At 42.7% G+C, this 25,384-nt stretch overlaps 1 protein-coding gene across 1 annotated transcript in view; it reads left to right on the top strand.

Moving 5' to 3' along the window:
* Positions 1–7,947: 7,947 nt before the first annotated feature.
* The window catches only part of SCML4 (Scm polycomb group protein like 4), a 121,690-nt gene continuing 104,253 nt past the window's right edge, over positions 7,948–25,384 (top strand). Inside the window, exon 1 of the mRNA XM_060115066.1 lies at positions 7,948–7,986. The gene's annotated coding sequence lies outside the window, so the exon portion shown is untranslated. The remainder of the gene's footprint in view (positions 7,987–25,384) is intronic.

Consider the following 25,384-nt stretch of genomic DNA (forward strand, 5'->3'; position numbering starts at 1 on the left):
GAGGAGTGACAGGGTTTTGATCCTTTTATGTCTTAAAAGAATACTTCTGGCTATTATGTTAAAAAAAAAAAAAGAGTAAGGAGAGAGGGGTTGAAGTAGGAAGACCAATTAGAAGGTTACTGCAGAATTCTCCCTGGAATTTTTACATGTGTTATAAGGCAATGGATGCTATACAGGCATACCTCAGAGATGTTGCAGGCTCTGTTCCAGACCAGTGCAATAAAGTGAATATCGCAATGAAGTGAGCCATAAGATTTTTTTGGTTTCCCAGGGCATATAAAAGTTATGTTTGCACTATACTGTAGTCTATTACATGTGCAATAGCATTATGTCTAAAAAACCATACATATCTTAATTTAAAAATACTTTATTGCTAAAAAGCAGATCATCACCTGAGCCTTCAGCAAGTCATAATCTTTTTGCAATAGTAACATCAAAGATCACTGTCACAGATCACGGTAACAAATATCATAGGGAAAAAGTTTGAAATATTGTAAGAAATGCCAAAGAGGGACACAAAGACATGTGAGCAAATTCTGTGGGGAAAATGGCTTTGATAGACTTTCTTGACACAGAGTTGCCACAAACCTTCAATTTGTGGGAAAAAAAAAATCTGTGAAGCACGATAAAACGAGGTATGCCTGTATAGCTATCCCTTTGTACGCATGGAGGCCTCAATGGGGCAGCAGCCATGGAGGTGGGGTGCAGTGTTTGGATTTGGGATGTGCATATCTTGAAGGTAAATCCAGCAGGATTTCCTAATGAAGTGAATGTGCTGTTATGAGGGAAAGAGAGGAGTAAAGATCCTTCTACGGTTTTTGCCTGAGTAACTAGAAGGATGGAGTTGCTGTCAGCAGAGAAGATCAAGGCCTAGACGTGGAACAGATCTGGGGGAAAAGATTAGAAGTTCTGTGTTGGATATGTTCGTTTGAGATTCTTCAAATGAAAAGTTAGGTGGGCAGCTGAGTGTGTATGTCTGGAGCTTAAGAACAAGGTCCACCTCAAAATAGAAATTTGGGTTGAAATGGCATTTACTCACTGAATGAGATCAACAAAGAAATAAGTGAGAGACGTCTGGGCCCTGAGGAAGTGTAACACTACCAGGCTGGAGTGAGGAGGAGATGGCGGAGGAGACAGAGAAGGAGCACACCGTGTGCTGGGAGGAAAACCAAGAGTGTGGGGTTCCCGCAGACGCTGTCAAGGAGAAGGAGGTATCATCACTGGTGTCAACTGCACTGAGAAGACAAGAAAGGTGAGAACTGAGAATTGACCCCTGGATTAACCAGGAGGAAATGTTGCTGATCTTCATAAGAGCCATTTCAGTGGAACAACTGGAGACAAAAACCCCACTCCAAGCAGCTTTGAAATTCAGAACGGGAATTATGACAGTGTGATATTGGGACAAGAGCAGACAAGGAGGCCAATGATACAGAATGGGAATCCAGAAACAGCCCCACACGTGTGGATAGACTCATGCACTTGATATATGTGACAAGTTGGTACTGCAGAGCAGTGGGGGAAAGGAAGGCATTTTCAAAATATGATGCTGGGACAATAGGATATCCATTTGGGAAAAAAGAAAACAAAGATACATGGCTTCTGTCTCATGCTTTATACAACAATTAACTCCAGGTGGCATATAAGTCTAAAACTGAAAGGCAAAACAATAAAAGCTTTTGGAATATAGGAGAATATATTCATGACCTTAGGGTAGGATACAAAGAACATGTCTAAAAAGGAAAAAAAATTGAGAAGCTGAATTACATCCAAATGAAGGACTTCTGTCCAAAGACACAATAAAGAAATGAAGAAAGCAAGCCCCCGAGTGAGAGAAGATATTTGCCATACATGCACTTAACAAAGGAGTTGTATCCATACTAAACAAAAAGCACCAAAAAATTGGTAAGAAAAAAAAAAAGGCAGACACCTCAACAGGAAAATGGGCAATAGGCTTAAAAAGACACTTTGTGTCACAGATTGGGTTCTTCAGAAGCAGACCCTGAGAAGGAGTTTGTGGTGCAAGATGTTTATTAAGAATCAAGATGCTTATTGTGTACAAAAGGGGGAGGAAGCAGGATCGGGCACAGAAAAGAGATGAACTTCGATGTAGGCCCAGCAAAGTCCAGGCTAACTTGGAGGAGGGTGCTCATTAATGTGTCCTGTGTCCCGTGTCAGGCTGGTACGGCTGTACCTTTTATAGTCTGCCTTGCTCAGTCAGAGAATGGGCTCCCCAGGAAGAGCGTGACCTTGGACAAGGTGGTTCTCTACAGTTGAGGCTGACCCTGAAAGAGCCACTGGCTGGAGGCTGTCTGGGGACCACTCCGCTGCTGGGCAGCAAGTCCTTCCTGGAAGGAGGAGCTGAGTGCCATGTCTCCACATCTACTACAGTTCACAAAACACTATATCCCAAGGTCCTAACACATACATAAAAAAACCTATTCAAGCTCTTTATCCATCAGGGAAATGCAAATGAAAGCCACAATGAGATATCAGTACATGCTGATATCTGAATGGCAGAATTTGAAGAGATTGACAATACCAAGTGGTATTGAGGACATGCAGCAACTGGAAATCACATCTACTCCTGGTAGGGTTGTAACTTTGTAGATCACTTCCTAAAACAGTTTGCCATTAGTAACTAAACTTGACCTTATATGTAGGCAGTGACCTAGCAATTACACTTCTAGGTATTTATCCAGCAGAAATGCATGCACATATACACCAATAGACATGTACAAGAATGTTCATAACAGCCCCAAAATTAAAGTAATCCAAATATTGGTTGATTATAGAAAGGATAAAGTTTTCTATGTTTATACAAAGGTTGTGGTGGGGAGCCGCCAAGATAGTCCCCAGTGATCCCTAACTCTTGGTGCTCATGTCCTTGGGTGGTCCCTTCCCACACTGGACCAGGATGGTCTGTGTGATCAATAGCAAACAGCAGCAGTGACAATGTGTCACTTCTGAGATTAGGTTATAAAAAACATTGCAGCTTCCATCTTGGGAGCGCCTTCACTCACATTTTTTCTCTTGGACTATTTGCTCTGGGGAATCTATGTCATGAGCAGACCTATGGAGAGGCCCAAGTCTTGTCAACAGCCCTGTGAGTGAATTTGGAAGTGGATCTTCCAGCCCTAGTTAAGTCTTCAGAGATTATAGCCTTAGGCAACAGCTTGACTGCAACTACTCAAAGACACCCAAAGCCAGAACACCCAGCTAAGCCACAAATGATCCCTGACTCTCAGGACATAGGTAATATAATTAATATTAGTTTTAACCTGCTAAATCTTGGGATAATTTGTTACACAGCAATAGATAACTAATGCAATGGGATTCTATAAAGTAATGAAAATAAATGAAATGCAGTTACATTTGTCAACATGGGTGAATTTTGCCAACATGATATTGCATGAAAGAAGCCAGCCACAGAAGACATTTTTTTTTATCCTATTATTTAAAGTTCTAGAAACAGGTAAAACTAAAGTACAGTGTTGAGGGATGCATGCCTAGAAGGTAAAGCAATAAAATAAATCAAGGAAGTGATGATCATAAAAGTTAGGATGGTGGCTACCTTTGGGGGCAGATGGGCAGGAAGTTGAAGAAAGCATAAGGAAGACTTCTGTGCTCTTGCTAACATGCTATTTTTCTTGACCTGGATGGTGGTAACAAGGGTATTTGTTTTGGATAAATCATTAAGCTGTATGGTTCTGTTTTTACCCTCCACTCCCCCTTTTTTTGGTATATGTGTTGTATTTCACAATAAAAAAGGCAAACAAAGAGAACGGGAGGAAAGATTTGGAGACAGAGAGCACACACAACTCTTAAGAGGGATGTTGTTACAAAGATGACCAAAGAAAGAGAGTAGCAGCTAGAAGAGAAATGAAATCAAGATTTTTTTAAAAAAAAAAAAGATGAGAGCAATAACAGTATGTTTTATGCAGAAGGAAATCATCTACTGGAGAGGAAAAACTTATAAGGCAAGAGAGGGGTATTGCTGGAGCCAAGTTCTGGAGTAGGTGAGAGGGATGGGTCTGGGCTGAGCAGGGTGCCAGCCAGATATAGATATGTCTATATCTATGTATGAGAGAGAGAGGGAGAGAAAGAAGTGTTTTAAGGAATTGGCTCACACGATTGTAGAGGCTGGGCTGGTCCAGAATCTCCAGAGTGAGCTGCTGGCAGGCTGGGAGACAGGGAAGAGTTGATGCAGTCTTGAGTCCAAAGGCAGTCTGGAGGCAGAATTCCCTGCTTCCTTGGGGGAAGTGAATCTTTTTCCTTTTGAGGCCTTCAACTGATTGGATGAGACCTGCTCACATTGTGGAGGATAATCTACTTAAAGTCTACTGATTGAAATGTTAATCTCGTTTAAAAAAATACCTTCGCAGCAACATCCAGTGTTTGACCAAAATATCAGAGTACCTTGGCCAAGCCAAGCGGACACATAAAAAAAAACACCCACCATGAAGACCTTGACAGTGTTTGTCAGTTAACTTGCATTGGGTGGAGAAGGAGGGCGAGAGACAGTCATTTGGCTGTAAGGACATCTCTTGCCCTTGGTTTTCACTTGGAACATCTGTCTCTTGATTTTCCTGTCTGCCTAGAGAACGTCTGTACAGCATTGTGAGAAGGGGAGAGGATGGCGTCATTGCGTGAGTAAGGTAAAACAAGACACAAGACCTTCATCTTTTTGTTTTGCGTTTGCAGCAAGAGATACTACTAATTTTGACTGAGCAAGATGTCTACTTGTATTTTTCTTACAGTTTGGCAAGTCTTGTAGTTAAAAAGATGGATTCCCTATCACACTTACTCAAGGTGGTCTAAGTGATGGGGCCAGCAGAGCATTAAGCTACCTAATACCTGCGGAAAACGAGGGGAAGACAAGGGCAAAGATGCTCTCAGGAGCAGTGCGATTGTCCCTAGGAGATAAACTACCAGGAGCTCAGGTCTTCCCTTGTCTCTGAAGACCCTGAAATAGGTGTCTTCGGTGGAAACGGTTACTTTCTTCTGCCCTGCCCCACGAAGGACTAGTTTCTCCAGGACTCTCGACCTCCAGTGCAGGTGCTCCGTGCAGGTGTCGGGATTCAGGCGGGAACGGACTCAGCGAGTGAGCGGCGTGTCCAGCTGCCGCCGCCAGGGGGCGCGAAGCGGCCGAGGAGGCCGGGAGCAGGCCGTCGGGAGCCGGGACATCCGGGGCGCCTTCCTGTGAGCCCGCGGCGCGAGGCCCTGTGGCCGGAGCCACGCCCGAGCTACGGGCGACCCGGAGTCCCGACTATGTCCCCTTTGCCCACTCCCAGGACCGAGCTGCTTCTCCTCGGACCCCTGGAGGCCAAAGGGAGTCACTGCCGCTTTCGTTGTTCGTCTCTCAGGTGGATAGACCTGGCGCACCGTCCTCGGGGCGGGGGCTTCCCCACTGTCCCCAGGATTCAGCCCCGAAACAACACCCTGGGGGCCGACAGCTACCCACGGTCATTGCCTCGGAGGGGTAACCCCGTGAACTTCAGGGCCTCTCGCTAGAGCAGGGAGGAAATACAGCCACCCCCCTGGATAAATATAATCCTCATTAGGACTCACCGCCACACCTTCCATCGGAGCTGTCAGGGGCCTGGCTTTGGGGCCAGGAACAGGGTTGCCAGATTTAGCACACACACAAAGGATGCCCAGGTAAATTTGAATTTCAGGTAGACAACAGATTATTTTTTAGTATTTAAGTGTGTTTAATGCAATATTTGTTATATACTTATACTAAAATGTATATTAAATATATTTTTATATTATATAGTTAGGAAAACACTTATACTAAATATATATTATATAATATATATATATAAATCTATTTATTAATAAATATGCATATATGTGTAAGGTATATACATTTGGTATACTAAATGTACGTGTGTGTATGTGTGTGTGTTCCTTGTTTATCTGAGATTCGAATTTGACTGAGTGTCCTGTATTTTTTCTGGCAACTCTAGCCAGGAATGAATTTATGTGGAGGGAGGAACGGAAAGGTGTGGGCGAATGAAAGAATGCGTGAAGCTCTCATCGTGAGAGAGATTCATTTCTGTTTTGTCTTTTGAAGGTCTTCTTATCTATATATTTTAAATTCCATTTATAAAAACCTGGCTGGGTTTAAAAAAAATCCAATCTCTGCTTTGTTTCAGTTAAATTCAAGTACAACCTTGTCTGTGACTTTTTTCACAAGCCATCAGCGTTCTTAACAGATTTTAAGAAGAAGCAATCAATCATTTAGATCATGAAATTCAGCTAAAGCTGCTGCTCTCTATGTCTATGGAAACTTCTTTTCGAGAAGCTTAATATTTTTACATTAATTTATTTTAATAGACAAATCTGTATTTTGCTATTTTGGCAGAGAGGTTTACTTTTTTTTTAGAAGTTTATTTATTTATTTTTGGCTGCGTTGGGTCTTCGTTGCTGCGCGTGGGCTTCCTCTAGTTGCAGCGAGTGGGGGCTACTCTTCATTGTGGTGTGCGGGCTTCTCATTGCGGTGGCTTCTCTTGTTGTGGAGCACGGGCTCTAGGTGCACAGGCTTCAGTAGTTGTGTTGTGGCACGCAGGCTTCAGTAGTTGTGGCTCGCGGACTCTAGAGCGCAGGCTCAGTAGTTGTGGCTCATGGGCTTAGTTGCTCTGTGGCATGTGGGATCTTCCCAGACCAGGGCTCGAACCCGTGTCCCCTGCATTGACAGGTGGATTCTTAGAGAGGTTTACTTTCTGACTGAAGACCATGCTGAATAGGAACTGTTGGGTAGGGCAGAAATATGGAAGTCATGATACCACCTGTGCACCACCCTGAACAAAGCCTGGTGGGAGCCTTCTGGGGACCTCGCTTCTGGATAACCATTTTACACCCAATGTCCTATGGGACACCACACACACAGTCTATGTGTCCATTACATTTAGATTTTGGGTCAAAGGACTCAATCCCCTATGAGGGACCAGAACCCTTATAATATTCCTAATAACACTGCTTGGCCCTTGTTGAGCTTGTTTCCTTCACTCCACTGTTGAATCCCATCCAAAATAGGACTGACTCAGATGTAGATATGCTCCCCCTTGCTCCTGACCTGCTTAGTCTTGGGGGAGAGAAAGCCAAGTGTGTTAGTTTCCTAGGGTTGCTATAACAAAGTACCACAAACTGGGTGGCTTAAACAACAGAAATGTATTGTCTCCGTTCTGGAGGCTAGATTTTCAAAATCAAGCTGTCAGCAGGGTTGGTTCCTTCTGAAGGCTGTGAGGAAAGGATCATTCCAGGATCTGTCTTTGGCTTGTAGATGGCATCTTTCCCCTGTGTCTCTTCACATTGTCTTCTCCCAATGCATGTCTGTCTCTGTGTCCAAAGTTCTCCTTTTTATAAGGACACCAGTCATATTGGACTAGAGCACACCCTAACGACCTCACTTTACCCTGATCCCCTCCGTAAAGACCCTGTCTCAATTAAGATCATGTTCTGAGGAACTGGGGGTTAGGATTTCACCATATTTTGTGAGGGATACAATTCAACCCATAACACCAAGGAAACCCTGATAAATGAAAGTGCAATACATTGGTGCCTGAGAGATGACTCTTTTGGCGGGGGGGAGGGGTCCCATCAGCACCTTGACAGACAGGGGGTTGGCTGCCAGGCTGGAGCTTTGGTCAGGAAGCTCCTAGAACCCAGTAAGTGCTGGCTTCCAGGGAGAGAACATTGTTCCTGTCAGACACTTAAACTTGGTCTGAGACATCAGCTGAGCTCCTGGCAGGAGAGGCGCTTTCCTCTCCACAGTGAACCTTTCCATGGTGGAGAGGCTTGCCTCAGGGAGCGGTCCTTGTCTTCCCCAGGGCAGAGGCCCACTTGTCTCCTCTCACTGCAGGTGGGAAGAGGACCCTGAGCAGAGCATCCTCCATGGATTTGTCCAACATGTGTGGCACCCAAGTTCACCGAGGAGCTGTGAATTGGTCCAGGAAAGAAAAACAGGCATTCGGAGGATTTGAGGTAAAAATTTAATAACGTGTAGTACATTTTCATAGCAATCTGGGTCTCATAAAACCCAGCTTCCCCAGACTGTATCCTCTTACTCTGATGATAAAACTCTAATGCAACTCCATGTTCTGTCACACACAATTGAGATCTGAGGATTCAAAATAATGCCTTGCCTAATTCTTTCTAGGTGAATATAGTCACTGCAGAGTTTCGAACTCAGACTTTGGTCTCCCTTTTGTTCCATAAGATTGTAATATTCTAATTAGTAACAGGAAATCATGCAAAGGAGAGAATCCCAGTTCCTCCACTGGTTTATGGAGACAAAAAGAATCCAGTCAACTATTCTGTAATTTCCAGAGAACCATCACCTTTCTAGTAGCTGCTAAGTCCAGTGTGAAAACAGGCTAATAGCACATGCAATTTCCCACCATTACTTGTCTCCCTGGGAGACTCTCCAGGCTCCAGCAATGCTAACTTAGTAGTCAGGGCCATCACAACCTGCTGCTTTAGGACAGATTTTTTCACAACTCATCCCCCCCAGGCATAATTCCAAATGGTCCTTTTTGCCAAAATGAGATCCTTTGTCTCACTATGTTGGGGATATGAATTTTTAATCTCCCTAAAATATAATGTATTGGAGGCACAAAATTTGGCATCTGAGCAAATGGGATGGAGAATTGACCTCAGGGAGGGAGTCCCCTTGCTGTGACGGCCATCGCCATTTGGGGCTCTGGAGGTAGTTGTTTGGAAAATGAATTGGATTCTGTCCTTAAAAATAAAGTTATTTGGCAAAGTGAGGAAGCCTCGGTCCAGCTGAGAGCCCAGGAGCAGTTGGGGGCTTAACACCCTGCACACCTTTAAGACTTGTGGCTGCTAATTAGTACCTACTAATCATTTAAATAATCAGTTTCTTGATCCACTGTGAGCACATTAATAATTTTTCTCAATACATTTGAGGTAAAAAGAGATTGTGGGGGGCTTCCCTGGTGGCGCAGTGGTTGAGAGTCCGCCTGCCAATGCAGGGGACACGGGTTCATGCCCCAGTCCAGGAAGATCCCACATGCCACGGAGCGGCTGGGCCTGTGAGCCATGGCCGCTGATCCTGCGCGTCCGGAGCCTGTGCTCCGCAACGGGAGAGGCCACAACAGTAAGAGGCCCGTGTACCGCAAAAAAAAAAAAATAGAGTAATCCTTTGTTTGGTCAGGATTGAGGGGCCATCACCAGCAGCATAGGGGTGGGGAGGGGGTCTGGTCTTCTTGTTCTTAGTCCCCTCTCACTTCCACGTTTGGAGATTCCTGAAGCCTCCAGTTTCAGAGGCTTTCATGGTGTGAAGTGTGTGCATCCTGGTACCCCCGACTTCAGAATAAAGGTTCAGATATCGTGGGTCCACCAGGTCAGATCCCTCTCGTCCATCAGCCCATTTGCTTTGCAGCTTCTACAATTTTGTTGCTTTTATCCCCCTTTTCTCCTGTTTCTCAAGTGTGTTTGTGCCGTTTAGATTCCCTTTTCCTTATTATAGCTATTTATGTATTCATTCATTCATTCATTCCGGGCACTATTCTAACAGCTTGACATTATATCTATTCTAACTCATTTCATCCTCACAACAGTAGTACTATGCCCATTTTACAGACAAGAGAAATTAAATAAAGCACAGAGCAGTTGAGTTTCTTCACCCAAGGTCACAGATAGGGTCAAGCCAGAATACTTGCTCTGAGCCACTGAGCTTCACATAAAACTTGTATGTTTCTTGTTAAATTTTCTTTTCATTTTAGTTTTTGCTATTCCCATCTCCTTTAGTGTTCGTATGAATATAACTCCCACAAACCAGGAGAAGATGGGCATCCCTCACTGGAGAGTCCCCCAAACTCTCTGGGTTTTGTATTAGTCCAGAGGTTGTTCCTGGTCTCCATCACTGGAAGGTCAGTAAAGGACCCTTTCCCAGATGGTGCTGCCACATGTCCTGTTGCTGCCAAAAGCAGGTAGCCTCTGAGTCCCTACAGCATCCCTTGAGCCCTAAGCTGTAGGAACTCCTTCAGTTTCCACCTGGCCATTTTCCCGAGGCTTGCCTGCAGCCCCTACATTGTTCAAGAGGACGGAACCGACCCTCCCATCGATTCCCTTCAGTCAGGGCCTGGCTTTTATCTCTCATCTCACAAAACACACACATGCAGGTTAGGGGTGAACTGTGCAGCTAGATTAAGGTACTCTTCTCAAAGTGTGAGTCATTCAGTCTTGAATAGCTCATCTGGAGAGCACCAATTCCAGTCAAGGATCTCCAGAATATCCCTCCCCTTTACTTAAGAGTGCAGTATAGCTGAATATACACCCAACTTACATGGCTGTAGCCCCTTTGTCAGCTGGCTGCCTTTCTGTCCCTTAAATTCCTGATTTTCACATCCCAGGGAAGTCCAGAGTTCTCCTCATATGGCTTAGCCGTTAACTACTTCCCCAGGCTTAACAGTTTTTGAATCCCTTTGGTATTCGTCCCTGGCTTCTCATGTGTTCAACATCTTCACCAAAACAGAGCAAAACTCAGCGTCTTCACCAATTTCTACAAGAACTTCAACCACATCAAGCACTTCACAATTTCTGTGGTCTTTCCTGAAGATCATGTCTGAGAGTGCTGTAGGAGTGAGGGTCACATGCGCAGCGCACAGCATCCTGCCATCTCTTTATCCCCCAACCCATCAAGCTCTTCTCTCCTCCCAGATCTCCCCCTCCCTACCTTCTACTAATCAGTCACTTCTTGCTGGTTATGGTCCCTTAGCACCCATTCCTTTTCCTTTTGGCCAAGAGCACTGCAATTATTCAGGTATCCAGCCCTCCCCAGGCAGCTCCTGTGCCTGGGGCAAAACAGAATCCACCTCCCACCCCCTCCAAAGGTGGGCTTAAGCCAATCAGCATATATTAGTGGCTGTCATTGGTTCAGGTATGGGGCATGGCCCAATTGCAGCCAATGAGATGAGAGAGATGTTGGCAGGTTGCTCTAGGAAAGAAGCTTCCTAGCTCCTCTGTGGAAGGTACCTGGAGAAGCTCTCCTTTGTGTTGAATGTGAATGGGGAAGTACATGGCCTGGAAGCAAGTGGCAGCCATATTGTGACCATGTGGGAAGCCAGGCATAGGATGATTCAGACCAGGTGTTTTGTCGTATCATTGAGTTGGGTCAGCCTCACTGAAAGCTCACTGGACTCCCTGCCAGTGAATGCTCTGAGTTATTTTTTACTGTCAATGCAACCTTACTTCTCTCTTCCTTCCTCTTGGCCCCAGACTCCGTTTTCTGGGTTCAGCTTCTAACCAAGTGGGCTTATTAAAATTGTGGCCCATACTAAAGTTGGTTATCCTTGCAGGGAATTCATCAACCGGTTGCTTTTTATTCACCCACCAGCTACTTTTTAATCTAAAGACAGTGAAAAATTTCAGACTGCATCATCTGCATTCAAGTTCTGTTTCAAGGACAATGGTTGTGTTCTTGCCTTCTGGTAACTAAAGGGCCCATCTTGGAGATCTTCCCTCAAATAAAGGGAGATGGAGCTTCAGGTAATCAATGACTTTATTCTAGAAACTGCAACTGCAACTGCAGGCAACCCCCAACAGGCTATTCTCTAAATGACATTTTTAAAATGTAGAGTTTCTTTTAGCTGAGCCCCCTGGTCCTTCCTACTTAACACAGACACACACACCCCTTTCTGTAGAAATTGGGTCCAGAAGAAGTAACTTATCAGCTAAATTGCATATACTCCTTTTTAAAAAATTGAAGTATAGTTGATTTACAATGTTGTGTTAGTTTCAGGTGTACAGCACAGTGATTCAATGATTCAGTTATATGTGTGTGTATATGTATGTGTATATATATATATATCAATTCTTTTTCAGATTCTTTTCCCTTATAGTTTATTACAAAATATTGAATATAGTTCCCTGTGCTATATAGTAGGTCCTTGTTGTTTATCTATTTCATATATAGTAGTGTGTATGTGTTAATCCCAAACTCCTAATTTATCCCTCCTCCTGTCCTTTCTCCTTTGGTAACCATAAGTTTGTATTCCATGTCTGTGGGTCTGTTTCTGTTTTGTAAATAAGTTCATTTGTATCTTTTTTTTTTAGATTCTACATATAAGCCATATCATGTGATATTTGCCTTTGTCTGGCTTACTTCACTTAGTATGATAATTTCTATGTCCATCCATGTTGCTGCAAATGGCATTATTTCATTCTTTTTTATGGCTGAGTAATATTCCATTGTGTGTTTTTTGTGTGTGTGTGTGTGTGTGTGTGTATACCCGACATCTTCTTTACCCATTCATCTGTCAATGGATATTTAGGTTGCTTCCACGTCTTGGCTATTGTAAATAGTGCTGCAATGAATATTGGGGTGTGTATGTCTTTTCCAATTATAGTTTTCTCTGGATATATGCCTAGGAGTGGGATTGCAGGATCAAATGGCTACTCTATTTTTAGTTTTTTAAAGAAGCTCCATACTGTTTTCCATAGTGGCTGTACCAATTTACATTCTCACCAACAGTGTAGGAGGGTTCCTTTTTCTCCATATCCTCTTCAGCATTTATTATTTGTAGTTTTTTGATGGTGGTCATTCTGACTGGAGTGAGGTGATACCTCATTGTAGTTTGGGTTTGGATTTCTCTAATAATTAGCAATGTTGAACATTTTTTCGTGTGCCTATTGGCCATCTGTATGTCTTCTTTGGAGAAATGTCTATTTAGGTCTTCTGCCCATTTTTTGATTGGGTTGTTTTTTTTTTGATATTGAGCTGTATGAGCTGCTTGTATATTTTGGAAATTAATCCCTTGTCAGATGCATCCGTTGCAAATATTTTCTCCCATTCTGCAGGTTGTCTTTTTGTTTTGTTTATGGTTTCTTTTGCTGTGCAAAAGGTTTTAAGTTTAATTAGGTCCCATTTGTTTATTTTTGTTTTTATCTCTGTTACTCTAGGAGATGGATCCGAAAAGATATTGCTGTGATTTATGTCAAAGAGTGTTCTGCCTATGTTTTCCTCCAGGAGTTTTATAGTATCCAGTCTTACATTTGGGTCTTTAATCCATTTTGAGTTTATTTTTGTATATTGTGTTAGGGAATGTTCTAATTTCATTCTTTCACATGTAGCTATTCAGTTTTCCCAGCACCACTTATTGAAGAGACTGTCTTTTCTCCATTGTATAGCCTTGCCTCCCTTGCTGTAGATTGATTGACCATAGGTGTGTGGGTTTATTTCTGGGCTTTCTATCCTGTTCCATTGATCTATGTGTCTTTTTTTGTGCCAGTACCATACTGTTTTGATTACTGTAGATTTGAATATAGTCTGAAGTCAGGGAACCTGTTTCTTCCAGCTTCGTTTTTCTTTCTCAAGATTGCTTTGGCTATTCAGGTTAAAAAAGAGTAAATTGCATATACTCTACTTTATTTGAAGCCTCTTTTTCTGTCTCTTTGGAGTATACATACAGGTATGGCTGAGGCTCACTTTCTCTAATTCTAGGAGTTTCTCAGCATTCCAACATTGATCGCTCATATTTAACTTGGGGAAAATATTTTAGGAGCTTAAAGGAAACCTATCAAATAGCCAAAAGTATTTGGAGATCACCTTTATGAATGCTGAATAAAAATTCATCAGTTTCAAACAAACATGGCTCAAAGCAGAAGTGATCCCAAGGAGATAGCATTTTTAGAGCATAAAGGTAGAGGGAGATAGGAAATGGAAGTCATCCTTTCAGTTTTAACAGATTAGGATTTTTTTTTTTCTGATGGCAGATATCCAAAGTCAGTCACTTTTTGGGGGGGGGGAAAAGGAATCAGGTCTAAAGCCTATACTAATATTGATTAAGATTAGGTCACCTTTTTAACCACTAGTTTCTTTTATTCATTAAGCAATAATTATTTGTTGATTTCCTACTACAGACCAGACACATGTTGGGGATTCAGTGGAGAACAAGACTGGTTCCTTGGCAGCTTGGAATCTACAGACTAGTTACCAAAGAAAAGTCCCAGCTATTGTCTCCTGCAGCTCTCCTGGCTGTCAGCACATGCCCTCACTGACTAACCCTGTTACCAGACACTGCACCTGGGATGAGGGTCACTGGACTTGCTACCACCAAAACTGCCAGACCCTGAGACAAATATTTCCACTAAGTCAATCCTTGAATATCAGCCAGGGCCACAGGCCCAGAGCCACAAATACAGTAGGCCCCATCTGAAAGGAACTAAGTTTTAGGCCCAAGAGAATTTTAATGAGTCATTTTTTCCTTGGATGGGAGTGATTTTCACTTCATTCGATCACCTTCTCCCCTCACCAACTCGTTTATCTTTAGAATATGGCTTTACTAAAGCAAGACTGAGTATCATCAGGTGTGAAAGGACCCCACAGACCGTGGGAGCCCTTGGGTGTAGAAGGATAGGGAGTCTGTCCCTGATTTTGTGTTAGTTGTGCTGGATACGCTGCATGGGCTCAAAGATATTAGGTGATGGTGAAGCCCAGAGTGGAGGATAACAGGATAACTTGAGAGAGTTGGGGAGCAGTCTTCAAGCTTGAAGCACTGGCTAAGGCCATGGCTGAATGTAGTTTAAAACCACCAGGCACAGGATTTATTTTTATTTCATTGATGTAAAAGAAATTTGAGGTTTAAGATTTATGAGAATTAAAAGCAAATATGTTTGCAGATGTAATAAGGAAAAATTGTCACTAATCAATTAATTCACATTAACTTTTTATTACCACATAAAGTAGGTGTTCCTTTATAGAAAATATAAAAAAGAGAGATTAAGAAGATAAAAATTACTCATAATCCTGTCACCAAGGGATCATCACTATTACCATAGCTCCAGTATTTTTCAAATCTTTTTCTTTCTTTTCAAAATAAGATTCTATTCTGCATATTCTTTTTTTTTTTTTTTTTTTTTGTGGTATGTTGGCCTCTCCCGTTGCAGAGCACAGGCTCCGGACACGCAGGCTCAGCGGCCATGGCCCACGGGCCCAGCCGCTCCGCAGCATGTGGCATCCTCCCGGACTGGGGCACGAACCCGTGTCCCCTGCATCGGCAGGCGGACTCTCAACCACTGCGCCACCAGGGAAGCCCTGCATATTCTTTTGTAACTTGCATTTTTTGGCAACTATATATTGAGAACATTTTTTCATGTCATGGCTTTCTATGACATCCTTTTGGTTGTTTGGTGGTTACATTGTATATTCTATAGTATGGACACATGATACATTAGCTTAAATAATCTCTTTTTATTGGACATTGAGATTGTTCCCCGTTTAACTTCACTACAAAGAACAGTTTTGCTTCTAATTTTGAAAGATTCCTGCTTGTGTAGTTTAAACAAAGATCTGGCCCTGTGGAAGGTAGGGCTTTGGGTTGAAGACGTGGCAGTTTGGAGGAACTAGGAGATCTGGCTCTACTAACTGTTTACCTCTCGTCTGACTAATCAGGTTAACCATCTGCCGCCTCGATTTCCCCTCTGGCAAAACGGGATCATAAGCCTCATACCTTCCATAACCCTGAAACTTCTCAAATTTTCAGGAACATTCAGGGAAAAGTCTGTGTTGAATGATGTGGAAGCAGTGTCATGGGGCTTCTTGACTGTGGGAAACTGGTCTCCTTTTGCTACTTCAGGAATGGGATCTTGGCCTTTAAAACTTCCCTATTCTTTCTCTATGCTCTCTCCCCTCTACCTCCATCCCAAATTGACAGTCCAAAGCACGAGTTTATCAGATCTTATTCTAATGAAAGAGAGGGTGCTATTTTCCCCCTTAGTAGTCATGGCCATAGCCACAACCATAACTGAGTTCTCCTCCAGCCCAAAGCATTTGCCTGTTCCAGCCCAGCAGATAAAGCAATTCATTGGACTGTAGAATGTCAGGACCATAAGAGACCACAAAGGTGATCTAGTCTCCTACTCCCATCCCCATGTTATAGAAGGAGAGTGTAATAACATTCGACCAATGTTTTTGGGTTAATGGCAGAGCTGGAACAAGGGGCAGTGCCAGGAGGCCATGTGGCCAAATGACTAAGTACTGTGTCTTTGGGGACAAAATGCCTGGGTCAGTCCTGTATGCAACACTTCTGAGCTGCATACTTTAAGTAAGTATTTAAATTTAAATAAGTTGCCCAAGCAACTTATTTAAAGTCCTCAAGTCTCAGTTTCATTTTCTGTAAAATGGGGATGGTACTCATAATACTTATTTCATAGGGTTGTTGTAAATGAGATAACATATGAAAAGGGCTGGTACATGATATTTCCCCAGTAAATGTTGGCTATTATTATGATGACAAGGGTTGTTTTTCCCATAGCACTGACTCCTTTGTCCAGGACACAGCCCTCTCCAACTGATTCTTGTGTTGGAACCAGAACTCTTTACCAGCAGCTGACATAGGGATTACTCTTCAGAGAGAGGCTACTCTAAGCAGGTTTGCATTTGGGATGCCCTCAAATTAACCTGTTCCCTCTGGCTGCCTCTTGCTAACCACCAACCCAGTAGCATTTGTGTAGAAAGAGTGAAACGTGCTGCCTGTGGTCTGAGACAGAAATGTAACCACAGTACCAAAGAAAATTAACAACGTGGCATAGCCTAAGCATCCTGATCCTAGCCCAGGGAAGTATAAAACCTGGAGATACATTAGCTCGGAAGGGCCCCTTGTCTTCTCAACAGAGCCCTTAGCTTGTATGCAGCCATCCCACCAAATTTCCTTTCTCTTTTTGGAATTAAAAACACTGAGGAGGGCTTCCCTAGTGGCGCAGTGGTTGAGAGTCTGCCTGCCAATTCAGGGGACACGGGTTCGTGCCCCGGTCTGGGAAGATCCCACATGTTGTGGAGCGGCTGGGCCCATGAGCCATGGCCGCTGAGCCTGTGCGTCCGGAGCCTGTGCTGTGCAACGGGAGAGGCCACAACAGTGAGAGGCACACGTACTGCAAAAAAAAAAAAAAAAAATTGAGGATTTTTAAAAACATGAACTTAATTACTTAAGACCCACAGTCATGGTTGTATAAAGAAAGAAATCCCAGTAAAATTACCTATCTATCTATCTATCTATCTATCTATCTATCTATCATCTATCTGTCTATCCATCAAGCATCTATCTACTTTTTAAAAGCAAGCGAGGTTTAGTTAATTTCCATTTTAAGCCTCATTGTGCAATTGACCTGTGATGCCAGTGCCTGCATCCCAGACACACTTGACTTAAGGATGGATCTTGTGCACCCCAAGGACCAGAATCACAAATTCTCTAGAGCTGGGTAGGAAAACTGAAAACTCCTTTATTTCAGGCAGATCTTGACAAGCCTTTTTCTTCTTTTGCAGAAATTGGGAAATATTCTAGATTATCTAGGAAATTTTTATTTGATTTATCTGAAGAAATATTTTAAAGCAAAGACTGGTCTAGCATCTCAGGCCAAGGTGCTTCACTGAGTGTAGTGTAGGATTGTGTTCAAGGCCATGGGCATAAATACTACCACTGTGGCTGCAGCAGAAATGCTGGCCAAATTGAACTCATCCATTGGGTCCTGTTTTCTTTCCTCCTCCTCTTCCTCTCCCTCCCTCCTCTTCCTCCTCCTCCTTTAATGAAATGAACTTATATTAAATGAGCAAAATGAAAAACTACCAAACTTGCCTTTTCCCACACAAAACAAAACAACAAAATTAGATGATTAAGTAGTGAATTTACTTCTTGTTCAATAAGTACAATGCTTTGACTTCAAAAAAATTTAATTTTTTTCTATGTTTATAATTTGAGGAGAGAGATTTCTTATTTCTTTCTTTTGTGATTCTGTATATATATTTGGAAAAAGCTCAAATTGTAATTTCATTTTTTTCATTCTCAGTAACTGTCCAAGTTGTGGCCTAAACCTTAATTATCCCTGGTTGATGTTTAGTCCTGGCTAAATTTGCTTGTTGTTCACCCCCAGGAATAAGCCTGCAGGTGGTCACATATTAAACAGATGTTTCATCTTGTAGGAAATACTTGGGAATAAAGTGCCAGAATGGGGTGAATGAAATGGGCAATTGGGAGCCTTGCTCCACTTTACAAAAAAAAGAAGAAAAAGTCCCTTTACCACTATAAATTGATTTGCCACAGAGAAAACAATAGGGCATGGAGGATGAATAGTGGCCCTTATCCCATGTGAGGACCATTCTACCTCATGCAGGACCCGACCATGTTTATGAGTGTAAACCATGTTTACGCTTCTGCACTTACACACAGATCTGGAGCCCAAGTCAGTGCCCCGTTTAAAAGAACTAACCATATGTGTTGTATGCAGCTGTAGAGTCAGTACGTATGAGCATGGTGTGCTTACCTGTATAGGCACACTCCTCCGGCAAACACACAGTCTCTCCTGAACAACGAGGTCATTAGAATAATTCTTTTTATTTTATTTGTTCAAAGTCAAGCATTCACTCCTTCAGATCACCAGTATCTTATAAGCCCGGTGCTGGCACACTGCTGCAGGACTGGGACAAAGAGATGATGTTACAGTCTGGTTTCTATGGCAACAGAGGAGGGGTAATGAAAACCGAAATGTTGGAAACACCCATTCTGACAATTGTGTCATAATTCAGGTTATTACAGGACGTAACTACCAAAGAAGCAGAAGTGTCATTACCTTGCAGCTCATGTCAGCAAAAAGCTACACTGCACATTTCTCTTAGTTGGGCTGCTAAGAGGAAGGAAACACAAAACACACACACACACACACACACACACTCGCACGCCTCGTTTTCTGCATGTAAAATGTGTGTGTTCTTTAAAAGCCAGTGGTTGGCTGGTTTTCTGGACATGATGTGGTTGAAGCTGTCATCGTAATGGAAATTCATTGCTGTAGCTATGGTAAATCGAGTTTTCTGCCTGTGCTGAATGCATTAGTCTAATGAGATGTTTGCAGCCGGAGAGCGGGGCAGCTGGAGACTAACTGTGAGCTACTAAACACACGGGTGGAAGATTAGCTTTTGCAATACTCGGTTTGCATGTACTGAAAGTCATCTGTCTTCTGAGTCAACATTCCCGACCTGGTAAAGAACCTGATCAGGGCTCTGGTGAACGAGCTGTAGGTAAGGGAGATGCACAATCGGAGGGTGTGCCGTTGACATGGGATCCTTCTCTTTTCACTATAAGCATAACAGATTACCTGTTTCAGTTCTTCTGGATTGCATGCCTACATTTACGGCAATGCACGAGTGTCCTGCACTAAAACCGCTGAGGCAGGCAGGTAAACTTTAGTTCCTCCGACTCAAAATACAGTGTTTGATTTCTTGACCAGATCTCAGAGGGGAAGACATAGTATAGAATTATATAGTTTATCAATTTGGGGTACATATACTACTCTTTCACTCTGCATTTGAATATGTAGAAAGTTATTTTTATTCCCAAATGTGCACTCAAATAATTGGTTAGTTTTTTTTTTTTGGCATGATGATTTCACTTTGCTTTGTTCTGTTTTTTTAATTTAAAAACTTGTAGTATGTCTTGGGATAAAAATATTTACCTAAAATTTAATTTTTATAATCAGTATGTTGTGAACATGTAAGAGTGGTTTTTAAAATTGGATTTTGTTTTTTATATCTCAGATGGAATATTTTTTTTGTCTTTGTACTAGTTTCTCCTAATTTACCAGGATAGATGAGAATACTATTTACTGCTAGTTGCTGGTGTTGGTTAGTTTTGGGGAAAAAAAACCAGGTGACTATGGAGTGTCAGGAGCAGTTTTCCCAAGTTTAAATACAGAGTCACCTCCTTCCCAGGTAGGGCTTTGTGTGACTTGAATCCAGGGGCGTGATTGCTTGCTGCGCAGGATAGGACAGTGGATGAGGGTGAGGTGCGGGCTGCAGGTAATCATCAGATTGATGGTTGAGGTGCTCAAAAGTTCCTTCTGTTACCTGTAACAGTGAAGGAGAGGAGGCGCTGGATTCTGTGATGATACTCAAGAGGATCCGACAATCAGTAGCTTTCTGAGAAAGTGGCTTTTTGGTTGGTCTCAGAAATTGCGGTATTTGAGAAAGTAATCCAGGCACTTCAGAATCCAGATGTTTGTTGTATACTCTGTTTTTCTTCCTTTTCAACCAGAGGAACCATTTTTGAAGAGTGAGAAACATAGTTGCTTTTTTTCCCTCGAGACTTTAAAATATATATATATATAAGATAGGATATTTGGAGTGAAAGCATAAAAATAACTATGAAGGAATTTATAGTGTGGAAAAGTAAACTACCTAGGGGTGCAATATTCATGTGCAGCATTTTTTTGTGTGTTGCTTGGTAGAAGTAGCCCGAAAAAATGAAGCGGGTATTTGAGCAACAGTGCTTGGTGCAGATTACCTAGAAAAGCAGTAGTGAATTGTCTAGACTCAAATAAAATGTGAATGTAGAGCCTTCAGTTTTAGGGAAATTGTCTGGTGGCTTCACAATCTACCTTTCAAACATACTTGTGACAGATATTTTTAAAAATATGAATGTGTTTTCTTTATCTTTGTGTGTGTGGAGAGGCTGTGTAATATTTTGGTAAATAATTTATGTCTGCTTGATTTGTGGAATTATAAGAAAAGTGAAAATTCCACAAGCACCCAGTTCTTTTATGTTTAACGTGTTTAAATTTCTTCCCTATGCCACTAAAATGACTTCTATTTTTGCTGCCAGGACCCACCCCCACAAAACCACGACAACAGCAAGAATAAAACAACCTGAGAAGTAAATGAACAATAATAGAAAGAAAACAATAAGAGATACAAGAGTAAATTGCTTTGGGTCATTTATCTGCTTTTGGTAGTGTGTTTTTGAGGCAAGTGAAACCAGCAGCAGTTTCACTTTCTAGTTCTTGGCTTCTGTGGGCTGGGATCGCAGGGGCTCCTCCAACAGCAGGTAAGACAAGCAGACCAGCTGCTAGAACACAAGCCAGCCCCAGGTACTGTCTCTGCTGTAAAACTTTTATATTGAAGCTTTGAAAGAATAATGACTTTTAAAATGTGAAATAACATTTACTTATTATAAAATTCAAGCGATGCCCCAGAGTACAAAGATAGAATTAAAAAAATTTTTTAAAACTTTAAATGATGTGAAAAATCACAAGCAAAAACCTCTCATATTGTGGCGGCTTTTATGTATTTTTTAATCTAAATTTTGGATCTTAAATATTTAAACAAGTTTAAGGAAACATTGCTGAAGTGCCCTTAAATCAAAACAAGGAATGCTCAGAGAGAAATAATCTTTACGCACACGTGGGAAGTTATAGTTTAGAGTGTTTTGGAGGTCTGCAGTTCGGCGTGGCTGGCTGACACATCACACACATTCACTCGCTCCTGAAGACACTTTAGAGCGAACATGGGGTCCTGGCAGGCAGAGGTGGGGTGGAGCTCAGAAGTGGCTCCCTGGGGCCCCGGGCAGGGCTCCTCGGGACGAGGTTCCTCCCAAGTCTGCACCCCTGGAAGTCTCAGCGTCACACTGACGCCAGGTGACTGGGCGTGCTTACCCCGATCAACACGTCCTGGAGAGAGCAGGAGGCGACACTGCCTGGGAGCTTCACAGCCCAAGCACCTCCAGTTTCATTCAGTGAGGCTTTTCTTCCACGGAGCCTCTGCTTTTATTTGCAGGTGGTGTGGGAGAGAAGGGAAAAGAGATGAGGAAAGACTCTTTTCCCATCAAATTAACAAAGGGCATAAAATTAGGTCTCACATTTTGGAAATGAAGTTTGTGAAAGCAGTCCCTTTTGGTGTGAGCACATGTGATTCTTAATTTTGGTGGACAAATCTGACTTTTCTAGGAGAGAGCTTTGTTTAAGTGTCTTCTGGACATCTTACTTCTTAATCCTGCAATCTCTCAAAAGGCTAGTTTGAGATTTACATGTTTTTAATGTTTTTGTTGCCTTCAAAGGCAGACAGGTGAGGAGAGGTGAGGGGGATAAAAAACAGCCCCTGGGAGAAAAATCAAATGGTTTTATACTATATAATGTAACAGAAGCCACCACTGTGTCTAGTAAATTACTCTAAATTTTAATTGAGTCACAAAAGCCACACCATAAGCTTTAAAAATTACCCCTTTATCAATAAGGTGATAATTAACTTTCTCTGGAATTCGCAATTCTCTCAGCCCCGGGCAGTCTGCAGCCTAGTAAGTTCTCTGGAATCTTGCCAATTTTTAACAATTGGTCTTTTGGCAAACCTACTGGACTTTAATTCAAACATCTATTGCGACATTTCCCAGTGTGCTTCGAAGACCATTAGGATCACTCAAACTGTAAAATATCTGAGGTTGAAAGAGTGGCTCGGAGTGTTTGGATTCATTTGCATCTGTCGCTTTCTCTTCCTTCATTTTCCTTTTCTACCTTTCCCCCCAAACCCTCTGCATTTGCAAGAGGGCCACACGCTAGTCTCTGCTGTAAATCTCTGCTAGAATCTCTGCTGTAAATCACTATGGCGAATCGTGCATTCGTTGGTCCGTTCAAACCAAGTTCGAGTGTTTGGCTGCGAGCCCACAAGGTTCTAAGTGTTTTTCATTGTTGCGCTCATCTCGGCTTCAGTTCTGGCAAGGGTTTGTTCCTTAATACGTCTTCAGACTCTCACCCTGGGGTGGTCAGATGCTGAGATTCAGACTGAGGCTCAAAGAAGAGGAGCTGCAGGCCATTTTAGACGTGCTCAGGGCTGTTTGAAATTTGGCTTATTCTGACCTATGTGTATAAATGTCTGAGGAGGTACAGGAGTTCTGGGCACTTCAGAGCAGCCTGCTCCACAACAAAACCCCCGTGCCCCACTCTCCAGTGCTGTTGGTCACTTGTGGGTGGCATTCAGGGGCAGCCTGAGGAGGGACGCTACTATTTGGGCACAGCAGCTGGAAGGCAAGTGGCGATGTGTGCAAATCACTCCTTCCAGGAGTCAGACCTCTCTCTCCACCCTCTGGGTTCTTCAAATGTCAGCGTTGGTGAGCTGTTGCTTCTCTCAGCTAATAGACATGGAGACAAAACTTCCTGCTGGGTTAAACTGGCAGTTCGGACACAGTCAAGAACATCCCTGCCTTCAGGAGCGGGGGACGAAGACGAACAGCCAGCAGGATTTCCGCATTCTGGAATAAATCAGCATTTTTCAATCTGAAGAGGCACTTTGCCACCACTGAGGAGATAAAACACCTCTTGCTTCTTGAAGTGATTACTTCGTGGACTCTCACTGCCTCTTGCAGTGATTATTTTAGGACAGAAAGGAGTTTATTACCCAGTGGCAATTCTCACTTTGCATTAGGCCATTCCACTGAGTCTATGTGACACCTGGAGTAACAGGAGTATATTCCGAGATCCACGTTGCGGGCTTCCCTGGGGTTGCTGTTGTTACTGTTTGACCAGTTGTGATTTAGAGAGAATCTGGTGGCACCAAACTGTATAAACTCCTCTTTACTCTCCCGCAAACTCAGACACGTTCTCCCTAAATTTTTATTTGTGGGGAGGCAGGTGTGCACTCTTTTTCATCAGCTTCATTTATTGATCACATAAATGGAACTTGGTCCCAGTGTTACTGCTTTTTAGGAAGGATTGCACACTCCTTTGAGCACTTTGGGGTGGCCTTACTGTCTCCAGAGGGCATTCAGTGCAGAAGCAGAGGAGTGGAGTTGGCTGTTGTGAGAAAATTAATGTGCCAGGGAAAAATAGTGTCAACGCTGTGCTTTGAAAGGTGGTGACGTTGTCTGGTTAGCCCTGTGATGGTGACTCAACTTTCGTGAGCTGAATATTTGGTAACAAAAGACTTTGCCCTTTTTGTCTCTCTGTGCTGACCATTCTAGAGCAAAAGCCCAGTTCTTTCAAAACACACACATAGGGCTGAAATTCATTCTAAAGAAATATACAGCCTTTTATGAAGACGGTCCCTAAACTTGGGAGCAAATGCTGATCTGGGCAGAGCAAAGAATTACTCTGGTTAGGTCCTAGTCCAGCCCAGGGAAAATGGCACTGAACAAAGATAAAACCCAGAGGAGAGAGCCTATTCCATCCCTCTTCCAATGAGGACTTGGGCATCACCCTCCCTCCTATATCCCCTGGTGCAGTTCAGAAAGGATTCAGCAATAGCCAACAGGAGCACAAGGCTGTCAGCTCACAGAGCTTTATGGGTTGTTTGTCTTCTTTTGGAGGGAGAGATTTTCTATGTTCCCTTTCGCATTTGTCCACAAGTCATCCTGGGACATCATCATTCTAATGAGAAAACCAGGGTGGAACGCCAAGGAGTGTGTTTTCCTCTGGTGTCCGGAGGCAGGCCCTGAGCGCTCTCACCAGACTGATGTTAACCCTTAACAGCGGCCATGTGTGAGGATCTGCCTTGGATTCAGTCTTTGAGCAGGCCTGGAACTGGCCTCAGGATTTGAATCCTGTTTTGACAGGGCCTTGGTAAAAGAAAAAAAGAAGAATTGAGGAGAAAAACCCAAGGTGAAAACCAACTTCGGGGCATTCACACTTTTTGTTTTGGAGCCAGGATTTGGAGGTTGTGTTACTTAATTCCTTTGGGCCTCGCCATGTCTAAACTATTACAAGCCAACAGGAATCATTCTCATTCTTTGTGGCCCTCCAGAAAAGAGGCTGACCTCTTTCCTTCACAACCTCTAGGATTCAGTGCTCTCGCTATTGGGAAATTATGATGATGCCAAGGCTTAATCAAACAATTAGCTCTTAAGATATGCTATTTATCCTAAAGTGAATAACTCAGAAACATTGGGGGAGGCATTGGGTTTATTGATCAGGAAGGAACTCCACTGTGGGAATAGAGTTGTGTCACTTTTCAGTCCTGAGAAACCTGTGGTCACTGGTTTGATTCATACTGTTGCCCTTGTTGCTTGTGCTAGGGGACTGTGCCATGAAATTTGGGAGTCAACCCAATAGCCATCAGTGCATTCCCACTTCTATTGAGAATTCCCCCTTACAGATGCCAAAAGATACTCAAGCATGTTTGATTTATCACTTTAAGACCTCATTTGCAAAGATGCTTCAAGTGGAAAGCTGTAGAAAGCTTTAAATTTTGGTGCACAAATTAAGCATAGAAACAATGAGAAGAAAAAACAACAACAACAACTGGCTCTAACGCCTGAAATCACCACCTACAGTGTGAAAATATAGCCCTTGTACTGAGTGTTTGTAATGTAATTAATACTAAGTATTTAGCACAGTACAAATGTGTATTGTATTAATGAAAGCAGGTGAATATAAACTGTCTCCAGGGAACTGAAGTCAGAAACTGAAGTTGGGATGCAATGGTGTGTGACGATGTGTGGTGGTATAATTGACTGGTCCTTTCTTTCTATTGCCCTCCTTTTAGTAAGAAGTCTTGTGGCATGAACCTAGTAAAGAATAAAGGACCTAAAATTTCTCTGATAGCAGTGTAAAGAAAAAGCACATTCAGAAATGTTTGTCTTTTACACACGTTTCCCTGGAAGCAGCCCAAATC

The sequence above is a fragment of the Mesoplodon densirostris genome, chromosome 12 (genome assembly GCF_025265405.1).
Source record: "Mesoplodon densirostris isolate mMesDen1 chromosome 12, mMesDen1 primary haplotype, whole genome shotgun sequence".
Classification (NCBI taxonomy): domain Eukaryota; kingdom Metazoa; phylum Chordata; class Mammalia; order Artiodactyla; family Ziphiidae; genus Mesoplodon; species Mesoplodon densirostris.